Below are 18,638 nucleotides of genomic sequence, written 5' to 3'. Positions count from 1 at the left end.
AGACAGGGCTCTCTGCAGGCTGGACTTGTCCATCAATTTCATGAAGAGATGGGGACTGGGCCAGATCAATGGGGCATTAGTATTTGAGTAGATTGAAAAGAGGAAGTATTCCTACATTGAAGAACAACGCCAACAAGGGTTTAGTCATGGAACTGTGCCTGATTTACACGGGAGCGAGAGAGGGCTTGCTGGACTAGGACTGAGGCATGGTGAAGAGGAGAATATAAGCTCAGAGTAAGAGTTTGGTAACCAGTGATAGCATGATTCAAACCTGGAACGACAGAGAGCAAGAAACGGAGCCTCCGTGGGATTCTTTAACAGAAGCGCGGCATGGTCAAGAACTATTTGGGCAAGACGAATCTGGTGATGGAGCAGAAATGCGCTGATGTAATAAAAGCCTGGACAGAGGCAGAGAAGTCAGTTTGTGTATGTGGCAGTGATCGTGGTGGAGACTGACAAATGAGTCAGCCCACTGATCGCGGAAGGGAGGAGGGTGGTAAGATTTGAGAGGATCCACCATGCTCGGGCTCCAGGCGACTGACCAGCAACACTGCCCCGACACATAAAAAGAACACAAAATGAAAACTTCTATGATCTACCACCTAGAGATACACCCTGCGAATAGTCTCCCGTTAAACGTACTGTATTTTTAACAGATTAACACCTAGCACATGAAGGTAATTTGTCTTCTGCGTAGTTCATACGGCTTTTCAAACTGTGGCTTCTACAAAATCCTTTTTCAAAAAGTCAGCTTCATCGAGTTGTGTTTTATGCTCCCCCTTTAAACCAATAAAGAAAGGAAGGCTTGGTCTGGGTGCCGCCTGGATGGAAGGGCTGAAGGGAGGGAACCGATGAACGAAGCAAGTTTCTCAAGAAGAGCCCATGAACGAAAATGGGCTTCGGGTTCTGCAACCCCATTCTTTTCGGCCCGTGACATTAACCCTCTCAGGAAGCTCATATTTTCAAATCATTCATGTTCAATAAAGACAGGCACAGGGAAAGCCCCTGAAGCCGAGAAAGATAGCTTGCACCCTGAATTTGCACTCACCCCGAGATCCACAAATACCCGTTTTTCAGGCACTAGTGTTTCAAAGAGACGCTTATCTTTTCTGCCAGTTATGGTAGCCAGGAATGAAAAACATAATCAAATACATCATTGGAAACCCAAGACAACAGAGTGTTCTGAGATGTCATTTATTTTGTTTAGTAACCCTAGCTCTGAAACACTCAGCAAATCCTACAGAGAGCTATTCTTTAGGATAGAGAACTATTTTCTGTCCGTAAATGATGACATATTTCTAGAGAAAAATGACTTGCCATTATCTCCTTAGGCTCCTAAGCATAGCTAGAAGTCCATTTTAAACTCCGCTATAAGTTGTAATGTTTTTAATGCATATCCGTTGTTTTTCTCGTCTCAGGTCTGACAATAAAATATATTTATTTCAAACGTTTTATAGACCTTCGCTATTTCCTAGAAAATAAGCTGAAGAGCCATAAAGGATGAGCTCACTTGGTAAAGTAACATGGGGATTTAGAGATGAAATCTGGTGCATGTTTGTCAACAACCAATGTGTTGACTTTGGGGAGGTCATTCAATCTTTTTATATTTGGACTTGACGCAGATATGCTTTCCACCATTTCTTCCATTTAGCTAAGCCATTACTTACATGGAAAACGAGAAAAAAAAGCAAACAGTGGCTTTCTAAGCACAGAGTGTGCAAAAGATTTTTACATGTTAAGCAGAGTTACCCATCTGTCACACAGGGAAGCCAAGCTGCCCAAGTGTCTCACAGGATGCTGTCATTTTGCACATCTGAAAACACGCCTAGAGATCCAGGAGCAAAACACAATAGCCAACACCTTTGACGTTTTCCGTGTCTGAAACCGCTCAGGCGCAATGTTAACTGAGAAACACTACGGGCAAACTGCCTCGGGGACAATTTTGCATCTCAGAAGAGAGGACTAAGACACAGCAATGCACGCGAGGTTCTGCGTGACTATCTAGCAATGCTCTCAAATTAAAGAGAACTTTCACGGCACTACCCTCAGCCTCCGGCTTCCCCTCGCCCTCCCTGGACGAGGCTCTGACTCCAGGACTCTGGGCCGGCCTGCGCTCCTATTCCCTGAGTTGACGAGGGCACCAGTCCCAGAATTTATCCTGCCCGGAAAAAGAAGAAAGGAATAAGAGAAAAGAACCAACTGTAACTTTGTCGTCGGGTTCTGTGACTACCTGCGTAGCCTCATAATTGTCACTCGCTACTCTCAGGCGCTACACTATTCTGAGTGTCCAGGCTGGGAAGAGAGTCCCTTGTTTATGCGTTCTGAGGGGAAACAAAGTTAGGCCACCAGGGGTAACGGCTACACTGTCGCCGTGTCGTCTGGCGAGCACCTGTGTTTACTGAGCACCAGCGAGATGCCCCGTGCCGCGCTGGCCCCGCCAGGACGAGACGAAAATATGTCAGGTCTCTTTCCTCGAGAGCTTTCACTTCATTCAACAGAAATGAATGGCGAACACGGCAGCAATGGTCCCCGCAGGCCCCTCTCCAGCCCTACCGAACCGGAAGCTGTGTTTTACCAAGATCCCCAGGCGACTGCTGTGCACACGCAAGTTTGAGATGTGCTGACAAAGGGAACAATGTTGTCTCCCCCCACGAATCTCTGCCACGACATTATAAATGGCCACGGGCCCACCGCACGCTGAGACTATGAAAGTGTGAGTTCATGGAAGACGAGCGTCGTTTAAATGAAATATGCCTAGAAAGCTGGAGACATGGTGACATGCTCAGGAGGCCCTGGTTCATTCCGAGGGCTACTGGAGTATAACGATGACAAAAAAGCCCGATTATTTTATTCAGGATGCTATCTGCAAATCTCTGAAAGGTAAACATGACTTTAGCAAAGGGGGAAAAATCTGTTGTCTGCAGTACGTGTACATTCGTTTATGAGGCTAGAGAAGACAGCGCCTGGAGATTACTTAACTCTATTTACCAAAGACTTTGTGATCTCACGAGTAAGATTCTTGTCTCCTGACCCTTGTCGTACAATTGGCATATCTCTAGGATATCGAGAAGAGACATATCAGCTAAGGGAGGATTTGACTCAAAGTACATTTCAGTTTGTACAGGAGAAAAAAAGCATCGGGCTGAGAAGGCGAGAGCATGTGATTTAAGTACATCGCAAGGGAAATACTATCAAAAATTTTTCATATTTAAAACTCATTTGAAATCAAAAACAGATCATTTTTTTATCCAATAAAGATCAACTTAAAATCGATTTGAAAGTGATGGCTGACACTGGCACAAAATGTACATTCGCTTTGTGTCACTGGACCCTGAAGGAAGCACCTAAGAATTTTTAACGATTACGAAATTGCCCTTCACAGTACTGATTACACTTTGTGCTATATCGTGCAATTAGGGTGATGTATAATTACCGCACATTATCATCATATTACTATTCTTATACATTCACTATTTATTCTTTTAGATCTCTTAAAGAATCAACGACATTACTTGAAGCTAAAATAGATTTCATTTACATTAATGAAGATTTTGATTAGTTAATGGAAAAATAATTCTGGGCAAGTTCCTGTATTGAATTACCCTTTACAATTTTTCCACATGACTCTCCACTCTTTGTTTGAGATCAGCATTTGTGGTGTGAAATGCAGTTCAAAAGAAAAACTAAGATGTGCTTGCTTTCTTCTTTTCTGACTCCTTTTGAGTGCAGGATTAATCGCATTAATCACCAAGTATGATTTATGAAAATTGGTCCTTGAAGAATTATTCTTTCTCCTCCTATGTGGACTTCAATTCCCAATAGTGATGAAATCTACCGTTAACTCTGAGAAGGAAAATATAGCAGCCATCCTGAAATTAAAAATACATTCTGTCCCCAGCATGTCTATATTAATGAAAATGTCAATTTGCAATAACATTGCGAAAGCACGTGCTTCCATCCAAAGTGTCTGTCTTGCCAGCCTGATGCTACGGAGCACAGGTTAAGAGAGACGGAAAAGGTTAAGTCCGTAAACGGCCAATGTGTTCTCAGACTGGAGGGTTTTCTGTACTGTCTGTTTGTTTTTGTTCTTTTAATAATCATCACTACTTCTAAAGTATTACGTGGTTCGAAAATGCAAATACTAGAAAATAAATATAAACATGTAAGTATATGAATAGAGAGAAATATAAAATATGCATTTCTATAAATTTATACATTTATATAAAATGTATAAATTTATGTATGTCATACACGAAGACTTTTAGTTCCAGGGTATAAAAGTTCTGGTTTGTCATATGTCTTAATTAGATGCAAAGATATTTCTTCTTAAAGTAATAAAGTCACTGTGAAGACACATGAAAATTACCTTTAACTGGATAGTTTCTATTTTCTCTAGCAGACTTACAATATTTATTTCATTGTCATATCCTCATGGATATAGTTACCTTTAATTACAAAAAAAATTTAACATTTTGCTATATGCATGAAAAAACCAGTATCTCTTCTTTTTCAGTATGAAGTAGCCAATTTGTGGAACAGCCCCGTACAGACTCAGGGAGATCCTGGTAACCAAAATAAGGACAGCTTAAATCAATAGTTCAGTGAGCTTCAAGCCTTATAACAGAAACTAATACATTAGATAAGGTCAATTTTATGACAATGGAAAAAAAATTTTTAATCACAAAGGAAAGCCAAATACTACTACACAACCGACTGCAATAAAGCCAAGGGCAGGAAAGGAAGAAAATTCTTAAAGTACAGATTACATACTAAGGTTTCTCTGTTCATTTTCTTAATGTGTATTCAGGAATCAGAGTCGTGTTTTCGTGAGTGGAAATCTGAACGTTCACGGAAGCTCTGCACGTCAAAGCATCCTTCTGCTGGGGACCCCGTGACCATGGAGAGGGAAAATGCCGTTCGGAGGACATCGCCAACACCCATGTGGAGCCACAAGACCGCCCCGTCTGCTCTACATAACTCGGCATAAAGTCTCTGCAAAACTATCATTCCATAACTGACAGAATTCTGCTGATACCCCTGTTCTCTTGGTTAAATGTCTCATTTGTGTAAGAATTCCTTCACATATGTGAGAAAAAAGAGCTAGGTGACACCAGATTGTCCTCCAGCGTGAGAGATGAAAGGATCTTTTCTGAAATACAAACTAAGTGGCATTTCCTTTACGAGCCAGTTAATTCCGTAACATATTATATACAAAATACCTACTGTGAGAGAAGTATTCGGCCCAGCAAGGATGGGGGATATAATAGGACAAACGTGACACAATCTGACAAGAAGATGACGATCACACAAAGAAGACAGAACAAATAGCATTAGTTACTGTACTATAATCTCCCCCCAAAAAAGTATCATGAGAAAGGTTTAGACAAGAAGCAGACATATAAAGAGGACCAAGGCAGGAGACACACGATCTGTACAGCAGTTATGATGTTTTCAAGAACATACTCAGGCTCACGTAAAAAAAAAAAAATGGTACCAGGTAGTTCCATGGGTTTCGGTCACTGGTATCATACCTCACTGGTTATCTCCTGGGATGTCAAAAATTCCGCCCAGGCCCCCGCCCCGCCCATCCCACCCTCCCTGGCCTCGTCCCCACTCCTGGGTCTCTCTCACACCCGCCTCTCCATGGCACCAAAGACTTGGGCCGACCCCAGCCCCCTCGGCTTGGGCGCAGTGAGCTGCCTCCTAAGATGCCCAGTGGGAATGGAAGGTCCTCTTTAACTCTCTCCCCCTATTCTGTCAAGTCCCCTAAAGTGTCTCGCAGTTATGATCACCTCTTCTCTGTGGAGGACACCCCCGTGGGGCAGAGCGATCTGGTGGCAGCCATCCTCAGGAGCATGCACAACCGCGCAGCCTGCTGGGACGCAGCTGAGGCTCTGAGATGACGCAGTGCCACGCTCCCTGCAGACGGCGCACAGGTGACTCTGGAGGCCAGCAAGGTGTCTGCTGTGCCTGGGCGTGAGCAGAAGTAACAGGAGAGGGCTCTGCCAGCTATGCCGCCCATAGAGCAGCCAGTGCGGCAGAACGCTGGGACAGCCCTCCCCTCGCTCGCGGTCCCAGGAACCCAGGACATCTATCTTGTGCGTCATCCAAGTATGTGTCTCTCTGAGGTCAAGCCTGATTCTTCTCTGAACCCTCAGCACCTACGATGGGACTGTATCCTGAGTCAGTGATATACGGTGATGATACCTATTGAATGACGGCACTATGTCATAAATCATTCGATACTTGGAAGGAAAGATTGAAACGCGGTTGACAGTTCTGATAATGTGGCTTGCACACTATTTCATTTCGACCACCTCACCACCCATCATGCTGGGAAGTTTTCGCCCTGGACACATAATGGACACTGACATCATTGACCTTGTGCCTCAAGCAGCATAAAAGCCAGATTATAGCATTAAGTCTGTATGAATTGGCAACCATTAACATTTAAATACATAACACTTTCCTCGAACTTAACAGTCAGTAGGCTCTTAAAAGATCAATTTAAAGCAGTGCGTTCCTTGTGCACATCCAGGAGCAGCCACGACTTACTTTTTCAAAAGAACCTGTCATTGATGAGTTCATACTTCAAAAGCAGCCAGGACCCCCACCACTCACAAGAAAACGTCCGACACAGCCGTCGAGCTTTGAAGGACCGCTGTAGATAAGACGGCCTCGACCCTCCCGCGATTCCTGTAGGAACATCGCCGAAGCATCAGAAACATTGCACGTTGCTCTCTCTGTGGGCTGACACGTGGCTCCCCCACGCTTCCCTTTCTCCAAGACTGGAACCCCCGAGACTGGGCCCCCCGTCTGCCGGCGCCCAGCACAGAGCCCGTCTCCTTCCGAACGCCTTTGCTCATGACGCCCCTTCCAAGCCACAAACACATTGGTTCCTGTTCACGATTACCTGGTAGTTCATGTGTGTGCATGTATGTGCATGTGTGATCTGTGTATTTTGTTGCACATTTTTTCTCTCCCCAGTTAGCCTGGAAACTGTTATATGACAAAACATATTTCTCTAATTTTTAAATACCTGTATCACCTAAAATAGATCATTTTTTGCTAACTGTTGGTTATCGTGATCATAGTTTCAAATGTCTTAGGAAAAATATCGGAAATCCAATGGACATTTCCTTTAATAGAGTATTCAAAGCACATAAATAAATAAAAACGAGTAAGCGCATTAATCACCGTAAATTTTATTTCACTTGGGGTCTCCTATTCCTTCTCTTTGATCTTCCCAATTTATTTTTGATTTCTGAATTTGGCTTGGTGAATTTTTAAGAAAACATTATAAATACATCCTTTCCAAATTCTTTGTAGATCTCGATTTTTCATTCTGTAAAGCTGGACGTGCTGGTGCCTTGGTCTAGAAAGCCCTTCTTTACATCCTTGCTTTTCGCGACTCGATTTGAGAGTCCCCCTTCTCAGAAACCAATTCTGAAGTTATCTCCACACTATGTACTGAAAACGGGAGTCAATACTCGTGCTTCTGTTTCGTTGTCACAGTTTACATACATCTCGATGTGCGCGTATGTGTCCTACTTGCTCATAATGATCTCTTTTTAGACTTAACTCCCTTGACTAGAGTTTGAGATCTGTGAGGTAAAGGATGATCTCCTTTTAAACTTTCTTTAACTCCTAGCACATCGCCTCTCTGTTTAGTAAGTGAATGAACCATCGCATACATCTTAAATGAGGCAAGAACGAAATTACAAGTGTTCTTATTTTGTGTACAAAGAAATCAAGGCTATGAGAGGAAAGTGAACATTTTTGAAAGTCAGCAACAAAACGCAATCAGGACCTCAAGCTCTGGGCACTCAGCCCAGTGAGCTTCTGCCATCCCCACATCAGGCCATCTTCATGGCGAACAAGGACCAGTCGCAAGATCGCACAGGCAATTTCACGAAACTACCAGAAAGCGATTAATCAGTTACGAGTGGTTTCCCAAGGTTAAAACCCATTGCATATACATGTGCAATTTTCCTTTATCTAATTTTAACAATAATGAAGATTACATTTATTGCACCTTTGACATACGCTAAGTTCTAAGCATTTACATGATTCAATATACGTACTTATTTCAACTTTTCATTTATTGCATATTTTTATCCCCAATTTATGAATGTGGAAAATGAAACAAATTTGATAGCCTACCCATAGCAAATCTGTGGTAAGTGAAAAAACAAATCATACTACATACTCTTAAAATTAAGACCAGGATTATTATTTAGATTACCAACTGATTATTTTAAAGATTTGAGATGCCACAGCCTAACACATCCCCTTCGCACACACAGGATCGTTTGTACCTTTAGCCAGAGAGTACCATGTAATGACGAGGACAATGCCTTACCTTGAGCACATAAAACCTCTCTATCACTGAAGTGGGAAAACCAAATCACTGCCTTTCTTAATTCATTGCATTTTTATGAGAAAATGAAGTCAGGAAGAATTTCGTGAACCACGAGGGATCATACAACGGACACAGTATTCTGGGACTTGACTTTCTCCACCCTGCTCTGCAGTGAGCAAGGACTTCACTGTGAATATCGTGCCGATGGGGAAAATTGGTTCCATGGGGCTAGGGGGTGCTTTAAGGGCCGTTGACTGTGCCAAGGGGGCTGGCAGTATGTGTCCCCCTCAGCGCTCCCTCCCCCATACACACCGCCTTCCTGCAGACAGACTTTCACGTCCGCACGATTCAACCTTCACCTTTGAAACAGGGAGAAAAGGAGCCTGAAATGTTGTGATCCGACTTATCGGTCTGTGTTCTGGATGCTTCACTGAGCAAAACTGTCGCCTTGACTTACGCATTAAACAAAAGCTCCGCCGACCGCAGCTCTGCAAGTTCTCACATGCTACCATGAGGAACAATTTCAGGCCTCTCCGCCGAGTGGGAATGGGTTTGAAGCTTCGTGCTAATTTAATCATTTCCTTCTCTACTGAGACTAGTAACAAGGCCACCAGTTGGCATCCTTTTGACTTAGCGTGGAAAATAGCTCTCGATAACAGCAAAAGATCCTGTCATCATTTTTACAGGGCTAGCCTGGGTGGTTTCTGTTCCAACTCCAGCCATTTACACGATGTGCACAGCCTAATTCGATCATTTACACGATGGAAGATTAAGTGTATGTGCCCCTGACATGTCCTTGGGCCCCGGAGTTTGGGTCCCCTTCTGGAAAATAAGGACAAGCACATTACATGCAATCAGCTTAACCACATTGATGTGTCTGCCTTTTTCAGTCCCACACACAAATATAACATTTTTATCTTTTCACTTAATAAGTCAGAAAGAAACAAAAGAATATAGTTATTAAATGTGTTTGTTTGCTTTGTCACATTCCTTGAGAATCCTGGATTTCTGTTTCCTTTCGGTATATGATGTGGTATCAATTTTTCTTCCTCTAACTAGTCTCGATTGTTCCCTCTCTGTGGACTTTGGGTTCCATCACACAATTTTATTAAAAATAAGAGATGTAGCTAGCAGGGAGGATGAGGCGTTCGTTCTCCAGGTCCCCCACTGAAGAAGTGGGAACGCTGTGTCCCAGAGGCTGGAGGCGCATCCTGGATTCCAGTCCCCGACCCGCAGAGCCCTCTTGGATGAGCCTCTAGATCTGAGCTGTCCGGCTTTAGAGCAGGAGTCTAAGTTGGCACCTTCGCCCTCGTCCACTTTTAAACCTGCCGTGAGCCTGTGAAATACTGAAGGATCTCTACATGAATACCGTATGGTGGGGGTTCCGGGGGTACCGTCACTGTCCTCAGAGCGTTAATAACGAACATACGGAGACGAGATGTAAGAAGCTAAGGACAGGCACACTGGGAGCGATAGAGCTTAGCTCTTGTATTAGTCTGTTCGGGCCACCAAAACAGAATACCGCGCAACAACAAAAATGTATTTTCTTGAAGTGCCGGGGGCTGGAAGTCCAAGATCAAGGTCCTGTCAGGGCTGGTTTCTGATAAGACCTCTCCCTGGCTTGTGGACAGCCACCTTCTCACGGTGTCACACAGCCTGTCCCCTGTGCACAGAGAGACAGAAGGCCCTGGGTCTCTTCCTCTTCTCCTGGGGACACCAGTCCTATGAGATAAGGGCCCCACCCTTATAACCTCGTGTAACCTTTCTTCCCACCCAGAGGCCCCGCCTCCACACACCGTCACACTGGGGACTAGGGCTTCAGCACAGGAACCTAACGCAGGGAGGGGGACACATTCAGCCCGTAAGAGCTCCTTTGTCTCCACCGTACGTAGCTAAAGGATTCAGAACAAATTATCCAACCTCTGGTTCTCATTTGTCGTACGGAGAAAATAATAATCACGCATTCTTCAAGGAGTTATTACAAGGATTGACCAGAACAAAAAGATTGCACTGTATGATGTTAACTATAAAATGCTAACAAAACACGATTCAATACGGTTATAAACATGATTACTGTTGGGAATATTAAGTGTATTTGAAGTTGAAAAAACTCATACTCCATGGACTGGAGTTGTCAGAAAGCAAGTATTGGGACTAAAACAGGAATATAGAGTCTTAGTCACGAGAAACCGAATTTTTAATCACAAAGCCCTGAGTTCAAATCCTGTTCTTGATTTATTTACCAAGTGAATTCGGACAAATTTTAAAACCTTTTTAAGCTGCAGCTTTCTCACCTTTAAAGTGGAGACAATAATATTGTTTCTATCAGGCTGTTATAAAAGTGATGATATTATAGCTTAATAAATTATTAGGAACTTAATAAATATCAGTTATCATGAGAAGGGCCTTAAAGGACATGTAGGAAAATGAAAAGGTTTTGCCAACAGGAACGGGCAGCACGTGTGGAGGACAGACAGGGCGTGATGGAGTTTTGACGAACAGGAGAAGAATAAAAGATCTGTTAGAAGTACCAGAGGTGACCGCACTCCAAGCACTCGGCGGCTTAAAGCAACAGTGACGTCCTCTCGCTGGGTCGGCTGGGCCTCGGCCAGTCCCGACTGGGCAGGGGTGGGCAGCTCTGCTTCACGCTGCTGGTCTGCCTGGTCCCTCGCGTGGGGCTGGGCTCACGGACACCCCCCGTTTCTCCTCGACCAGCAGTGTAGCTGGGGCGTGTGCCTCTCAGGAACGGCGGACGTGCCACCCAGCGGGGCGACGCCTAAGCGCACGTCTCTGTGTCGCGTCCGCTACAGCTCTGCCGCGAGGACGGCCACGTGGCCACGCCCAGATCGAGGGGCGGAAAGTACATGCTGCTGCCGTGAGGTCACGACAGTGCTCCAAATGAGATCGAAACCGAGGGGGACTGAACAGCTTGGAGAAGCAGCTCGAACAGCGCACGCACGAATAGGAGTTGTATCTCGAAGGCAAAGTGGGGAAGCTCGAAAGTTTCTGAGCATCCTCGAGGAAACGCACAGCATCCGTGTGCTCCAGAGAAAAGTCGCCTCCCGCAGGTGTGCCTGAGAGAAAGGACCAAGGGGCCGGCCACACAGCTGAACATTCCCACCACCTGGGAGGGGATTGCCTGAGCTAAACTGGGGGAAACGTAGCAACGACCTTCCAGGGAAGGGACAGATACCAAAACCACTTCAAAGTAAGAAGCCATGAGACTTACAAATCCTCAGATACGGAAGAATGAGTGAATGCTGGACAAGGGACAGAATCGCCATCTCTTGCTGCATAACCGACTATCCCAAAAGTCTGAGACACGAAATATCGATACTTGTCATCTCGGACCGTTTCTGTAAGCTGGGAATCCAGGCACAGTTTGGCTCTGAGGTTCTGTCATATGGTTGCAGTCAGTCAGGGTCTCTCATGTGGTCGCAGGCAGTCAGGACGACGTCAGCTGGGGCTGCCACGACAGGCTCCTCCTGTGAAGCTGGCAGGTGCACCCCCAGCCGGCTCACATGTGGCTGGCCTTGGCTCCTCTCCATTGGGCTGTGGGACTGTCCTCGCAGTAAGGTGGCCCGTTCCTCCCAGTCAGGGACCTCAGGAAAAGCGAGGTGGACGCGGCAGTCTTTTTTGACCCAGCCTCAGAAGTCACACGCGTCGCTTCTGCCACATTCTGGTTCATTAGAAGGGACTAGGAAGCTCATCGCTCATTCTTTTGAAGAGAAGAATGTCAAAGAATTTTTGGACATAGGAAAAGAAAACCACCATAAGCAAAGTAATCTACATTACCTAGACTTCTCGAGTTTGTGATAAGTACAGCAACTGACGGAAATAACAAACAGACGACTTAGCTATCGAAATAGAATTTGGGTCAAAATGACCATTTTTGAAGTTATCTGCATAGCTGTAGTAGGCGAAGACCTAAAGGCTGTTGAAGACACGGAGAAAGGGAATTTAGAAAGAAAGGAACAGGGCCGTGTGCGCTGCTCCATAGGAGAGGGAGGCGCCGTCGGGAAGCAAAAAGCAGAGAAGAGTCGGTAACAGCAAATTATACGTAAAAATCACAGAGGGCGAAGCCATGTTCTCTCCACAAAAGCTGTGCCTTCTCTTTGGTACCAGATAAAGCTGTGGCCAGAGATCAGAACGGGTTCTTTTAGCAAACGGACTCCGGGTTTTCTCCCTCTGCAGCTGAGCGGGAGTGAGGTGGGCAGTAGGAGGAGAATCAGAAACAGCATTCAGGGCTCTGGACAAAGCAACTGGAATGCTGTGAACGCGGCAGTGTCTACACTCGAGATGGCTTCGTGGGCTGTAAGTCACTCTTGAGGTCGCTGTAAAGAACACACAGCAAAACAGGTCAACGGCAACACTGAAAGACAAAACGGTGTGTGTGGTATTAAAGTGGAGTAGGCTTGAAAAGAGGCTTTAGGACACAATATGGTGTCGTCGTGTGGGAAAACGCATCACCAGCCACACCGTGGGGCGGGCACACTGCCACCCCGGGATCGGCCGTCAGCTAAGCGCAGGAAGAGGACAACACGTCCTTTTTAGCTTCATTTCTTGAGAGCTTTGCAATTAACTGAATGGACTGCATTCTGAACTACAAGGTAAAACTTTCCGCCAAAATTCCCATCACGAAGACCACTGCGTTGGTTGTCAGACAAAAAAAAAATAAAACAAAATAAGAAATAACTTTCTCCAAATGAAACTTCAACAAAACTATTAACAGGCTCCATGTGCTTTCATTTCAAAGACAGGACTGACAGCCATCGGGTTGCCAGCCAGGTAGAAAATGACATCACCTTCTAAAGTCCCCTCAGTATCCATGGTCCCGTTTTCGATTAACTGGGCCATTCTGAGGCCGGCTTCTCAACAGCTAAAAGAACCGTCTGTTCTTTACTTTTTCTGCAGGCGGAAGGGTTCTCAGGATTTTGCTTACGGGTTTTGGTTCCCTCCGGATCCTCAAGGAACCCTGAGCTGGCCACAGACGCGTGAACCATGAGACGGGCGGCAGCGTCAACCTCTGAAGAAGCTGCCTTCCCACAAAGTGGCCTGTGATGTCTGTCTGTTTGGGTTCTGCGCGGGTTCACTCGCTTCATTGAAAACATAATAAAACCACGGAGAATGGAACTCGGTGACCCCGTTTCACAGTTTTCCAAAGCGCGCGCACACACAAAGAATCGAGGGCATTGAAAAGTGAGTCCACACGTTTATGGGTTTTCTCTCCCCCACCTCAGACGACAGCTTTGTCCCGAAGCAGCAGTCTTCCTACAGGGAGTCGGCATTGATATGCAAATCAGACGACAAACATCCCATTGGGCTTCGGAATTCCTGTGTCCGGGACTGTCACACAAACAGGTTTTCAATCTGAGCGGTTTATTCAGGGCCATAAATATGTGTCTCACCCTGTGAACAAATTCTTTTTGCTTCCAGAGTTCACAGTGAAATACAAGGTAGACTATAAAACAGCCCATTTGATGGGATGTGCCTCGAAGCAGAGATACTGCTAAACTGGACCAGATTTCTACTTACTGCCCCAGACGTCCATGTAAATGTAGCTCACTCCAGACGGTAATGTTTTTAAATGACTATTTTAAGGTAGGTTTTTGTATTGAAAGAATCGACTTGGTTTTTGAAAATAGGAACGTAAAAACAATTTTAGTTTATATTGTTAGTAAAATCGTAAAAGCCGTACTGTTGCTTCTTAACGGATCAGTGACAATGTGAAGAAGAAAAGTAATTTCTAAGACCTCTGAGGAGGAGAGAGAATGGGGGTGAACGTTTTCCAGGCCGTCTCTCCCCCGACTCCCCCCAGTTAGAGAAGTTAATAAAGAATTTACTCCCGGAAACAATGTAAATTCACCTTTAAAGAGTATGAAAAAGCATCCCCACCACCAGAATTCCGTTTTGCCCACAAAATTTGTATAAGCTCTGCCCACATTTCCTAGTGCTGTTTCCAGCTCCTTCCGATCACCCCACTTAGTTCCATAAGTGCTCCATCTCTAAGCAACTGCTTCATGTGGCAGACCCTGAATTCTCACCACTTCGCACGCCGGCACGGGACACGCATAGAACAGTGTAAGGCAGAGAACAGAAAATTCTCTTTTTTTCATGAGCTCCATTCTGATTCTTTAAAGCACTGGAGCCACAACCTTGTGTCTGTTTTCATAACGAATCAAAGCTGAAAAAATTCACAGACGAACCTAAGATTCCTATACGTATAATATATATACATAAAGCATGTATGCCTAAATAGATGAGTCCAACAAGTGCCTAGTAGAGACAGACTGCTTGAAAACACCTTTTCCAGTAAACACTGCCTCAGAGGACTGCGAGATGAGTCTGTGGCTGCATGGGGACACCACGGCCCCCACAGACTCGCCACCTCATTCCCCCTGTGAGATCATAGGGCCTCGTAAGTCACCGAGTCCCACTGGGTGAAGAGGAAGACTGATCTCTTGGAAATTTTAGGGAACTCACAACATTGAGAATGGCACATTCTAGTCCTTTCCTGGAACACCATCATTAAATTAGAGAATTTAAAAATCAAATTTCTGTCATTTCCACTCTTACATTTTTTTATATGTTAATCCTTAATAATTACTTATTTCATCGAAAGCATGATGGAATTATAAAACCTCTTGATACAAATAGCTTCCCAGTATTTCTTAAATCTCTTAAGTAAGGGTGCTATATTAAAAGATCTACTTAAGGCAAATATTTAGGTGCGTCCCCCACATCATTAATTTGATCTAATTAAATAAAGTGAAGTTTTTATGTTAACGTAATATTATTATACTACTCATAATGTTTGAGGAAATCTTACTTCTTTTACAAAAGTTGTTAATTTTAATCAGCAGATAAAATCCATTAAGTTTGAAAAACTGAATGAAATAAATGATAAAGCTGTCATAGTTAAAAGCTATAAACGATTTACATCTGAGACAGTCTCATTCCACATAACAAAAGAGGCAATAAGGGGATTTTTAAAAATCAAAGAAAAACAAATGACATTTAAGAAATCGTGAGTAAACATTTGTTCATTTTAGATTTTAAAAGAAAAATAAAACTGTTGATCGCTCCACTGGGAAAAGAAACATAGCAATATCCAGGAAGGAGGATGTTATGATTATGAATCAGGATTTCAAGGCCAAGAAAACTTTGAACTTGGACTTAAACTTCAGTCAAATAATTTGGTTAAGTTATAAAGTACATTACTGATTAATAAGGTTGATTATATATTTGAATATACAACGAACATTAATTTCTCCAAGTTAAATTTTGGAAGTACTGGTTTGTCCTTGCTTTTTCCTTCCCTAATTCTCAGCAATACCTAATGCACGTCCCTTTCACGGTGGTAAACAGCGAGCTACTGGAGTGTAACAAAGACAAGGGACGACTTAGGAAAGGGAGAAATTCGATGATCTTTATTCCTTTTTGTGATTTCTTTTTTAAATTTTGCAGGAAAGTTACAGCCAACGAGCATCTTAGAACAAATGTCGACCTTGGAGGAGCCTTTTCTGCCGAAATAATACACCAATTTGTGTTTCTTTCCTTCTGTATAATCTTTACTTCCCTGGAATAATTGCAATAAATTACAAACTGAAAAATTAGAGAAACTTTTTTAAAAAGATAAGCACTTTTTAAACTATTTTATTTTGCATTTAACTGTATAGGTCTAAGTAATTATGTAATATTCTTTTGGATTTTTATGACATCCACTTAGTTATAAATGTGCATTATCTTTTGTCATTGTTTTTACTCAGACAGGGTTTTATTTGAGGTATTGCTGCCATCTGCTGGACATAAATAAAATTAAAGACTTGTGACTTTCATATATGAAAAGTCCAATGAAGTATAGCCCTCGTTCCTTAAAATGTAAAAATATTCATTATTCTTTTCAGTGTACCCAGAGAAAACGTTGCAGCCCTATGTTTCAATTGGGCATACCAGGAAGTATAATGAAAAGTTGTCTTGGAACATTTGCCGTCACGAATATGGTTTTCAAGTACATTCGACGTTCAACAAAGCATACAACTGAGTATTCCGGGAAGACATGACAAAGAGGACCCAGAATCTGCCTTCGAGATACTGGGAGTCTCATGGGTTGATAGGCAGAAAGAACGAGATACCACGAAGTTAAAACGCTGCAAGAGAATGACAATTCCACATTCAAACGTGTGAAAATTGGTGTAAAGATACACTTGCTGAAATAATAACACAAAATATTAGTTCTGCAATTTAGACAACTGCCTCCTTTTTCAATTGGGAAAACTGCTACTAAAGTACTGCTATTTTATTCAAATCATCTTGTTTATTAATGCCAAAGCTGAAATCAGAACCAAGATTGACCAACGCTCTTCTCGTGATTTCTCCTTTCTGTACAATAATTGCTTGCTGATTATTTTACAGATAACAAAGTAAAGGTAAAATATTAAGAAAAATAAAGGTATGTAATATGCCATAAAAATAACCTCCAAAAGAAATAATGTGGTATATATGTAGTCTAGTGGAATATTATGCAGCCACGAAAAGGGACACCTACTCAGGTACGTTGAAGTAAACCAGGATAAGGATGTATTTCTGCATGCTGTAGAAAGTTAGTTAAGGTTTTGAATATAAAATAGAGCTAAACGGATTCTGAAAGAAGTGTATAAAATGAACTGGACCTACAAATGCCGGCGATAGAGTAGACAGTGGAAACAAAACTATAGCGATCGAATGGAATAAGCATGACTACAAGAATGTAACGGATGCCCTATAAAACACTAAAGAAGTTTCGAAAGGGGAAGAAAAGGCTAAGAAACAATTTTTAAATGTTTTAAATGTATAAAAGATTATTATGTAGAAAATGTAACTCAATTTCTGTCACAATGCCTAAGTCCTCTTCTGGAGAAATGGACTTAAACTTCAGTCAAATAATTTGGTTAAATTATAAAGTAAATCGTTGACTGATGAGGATGCAGGGATATCCCAGAAACAACATGTCAACAACATCTCTCTCTCTCTGGAAGTATATTAGCTGTTATGAGCCATACGATGATTGGCTACAACAGAGATCTGTTGAGAGGCGACGTAATGAGAAGTGTAGTGAGTCACGGCTCAGAAGTTTCTGGTCTTGTTATGCCATTTGTTACCTTCTTCATCAGTAAAAGAGACACATTCTGGGTGTCTTTTTTTTTTTCATAGTTCATGTTCTGTTTTGTTTTGTTTTTTAATAGGGCCATCTCGTACACAAAGGCATACAGCAGTAAAAGAGACACATTCTGGGTGTCTTTTTTTTTCATAGTTCATGTTTTGTTTTGTTTTGTTTTTTAATAGGGCCATCTTGTACACAAAGGCATACACTGAGTATAAAATACTACTCAGCACTAGACGTTTATGAGGATGCTGACAAGCGCAGTGACGATTCAGAAGCCCAACCGCGACCAGGATCTCATGAAGATCTACCATTTCTTCTTCTTCTACTCACGCACTTCATCCCAGAGTCTGGGAAAATAGTGCTGAGTAGACATACAAGACATCAAACTAACAGCAACACAAGTTTCTAATAAAAATACTAAGGTGTGCACCGGACATATTTGTTCCCAGATCTACTTACACTCACAAATACAAGTGCAAATGTTACGTGGAGTCTGTGTTAGAGGATATTTTCTTGATTTTTTTTTGTGTGTGTGATTTTGTATATAAATTTTCACGAAGAAGATAATTCCCAAACGGCGAAAGTTACAGAAGTCTGCCATTTGTTGATGGGTATGTTCCAAAAAGTACAATGTGTAACCTGAACTTTATCCAGACAAAAATCACAAAAGAATTTATTAAAAACAAACAAAATCAAATAAAGCTGGTAATTTAATCAAGTTTTATGGTTTATTTTCTTAAAATTGACTCACATATGTTAAAAGATAATCCCCTTTGAGAGGATTTCCTAGATTTGCATTCTATTCTATAATGAAAAAAGGTAAAGATACTGTATACACAGACATAAACAGAAATTCTGCTTATATATAAATACACATGCTGTATATACATATCTTTGAATAGAGGAATTTATTTAGGTGAAATATAGGCTTTTGAAAAAAAAAAGTCTTTAAAATTTTTCTTTCCCATGATGAAATATAGTAGAAAAAGGATCATTTTACAAGAGTGTTTTATTGCTGCTGTCTTTCATCATAGCTGAAGGGGAACGAGAAGTTAATCTTGGGCAATTCCGGTTTTGATAAGCGACACTATTTGGGTTCTCACAGCAGATGTCACAGTGGAAAGTAAGATT

The sequence above is a fragment of the Pteropus alecto genome, unplaced genomic scaffold (genome assembly GCF_000325575.1).
Source record: "Pteropus alecto unplaced genomic scaffold, ASM32557v1 scaffold17, whole genome shotgun sequence".
NCBI classification, from domain to species: domain Eukaryota; kingdom Metazoa; phylum Chordata; class Mammalia; order Chiroptera; family Pteropodidae; genus Pteropus; species Pteropus alecto.
The sequence above is the reverse complement of the archived record's forward strand: the minus strand, read 5'-3'. Positions refer to the sequence as shown.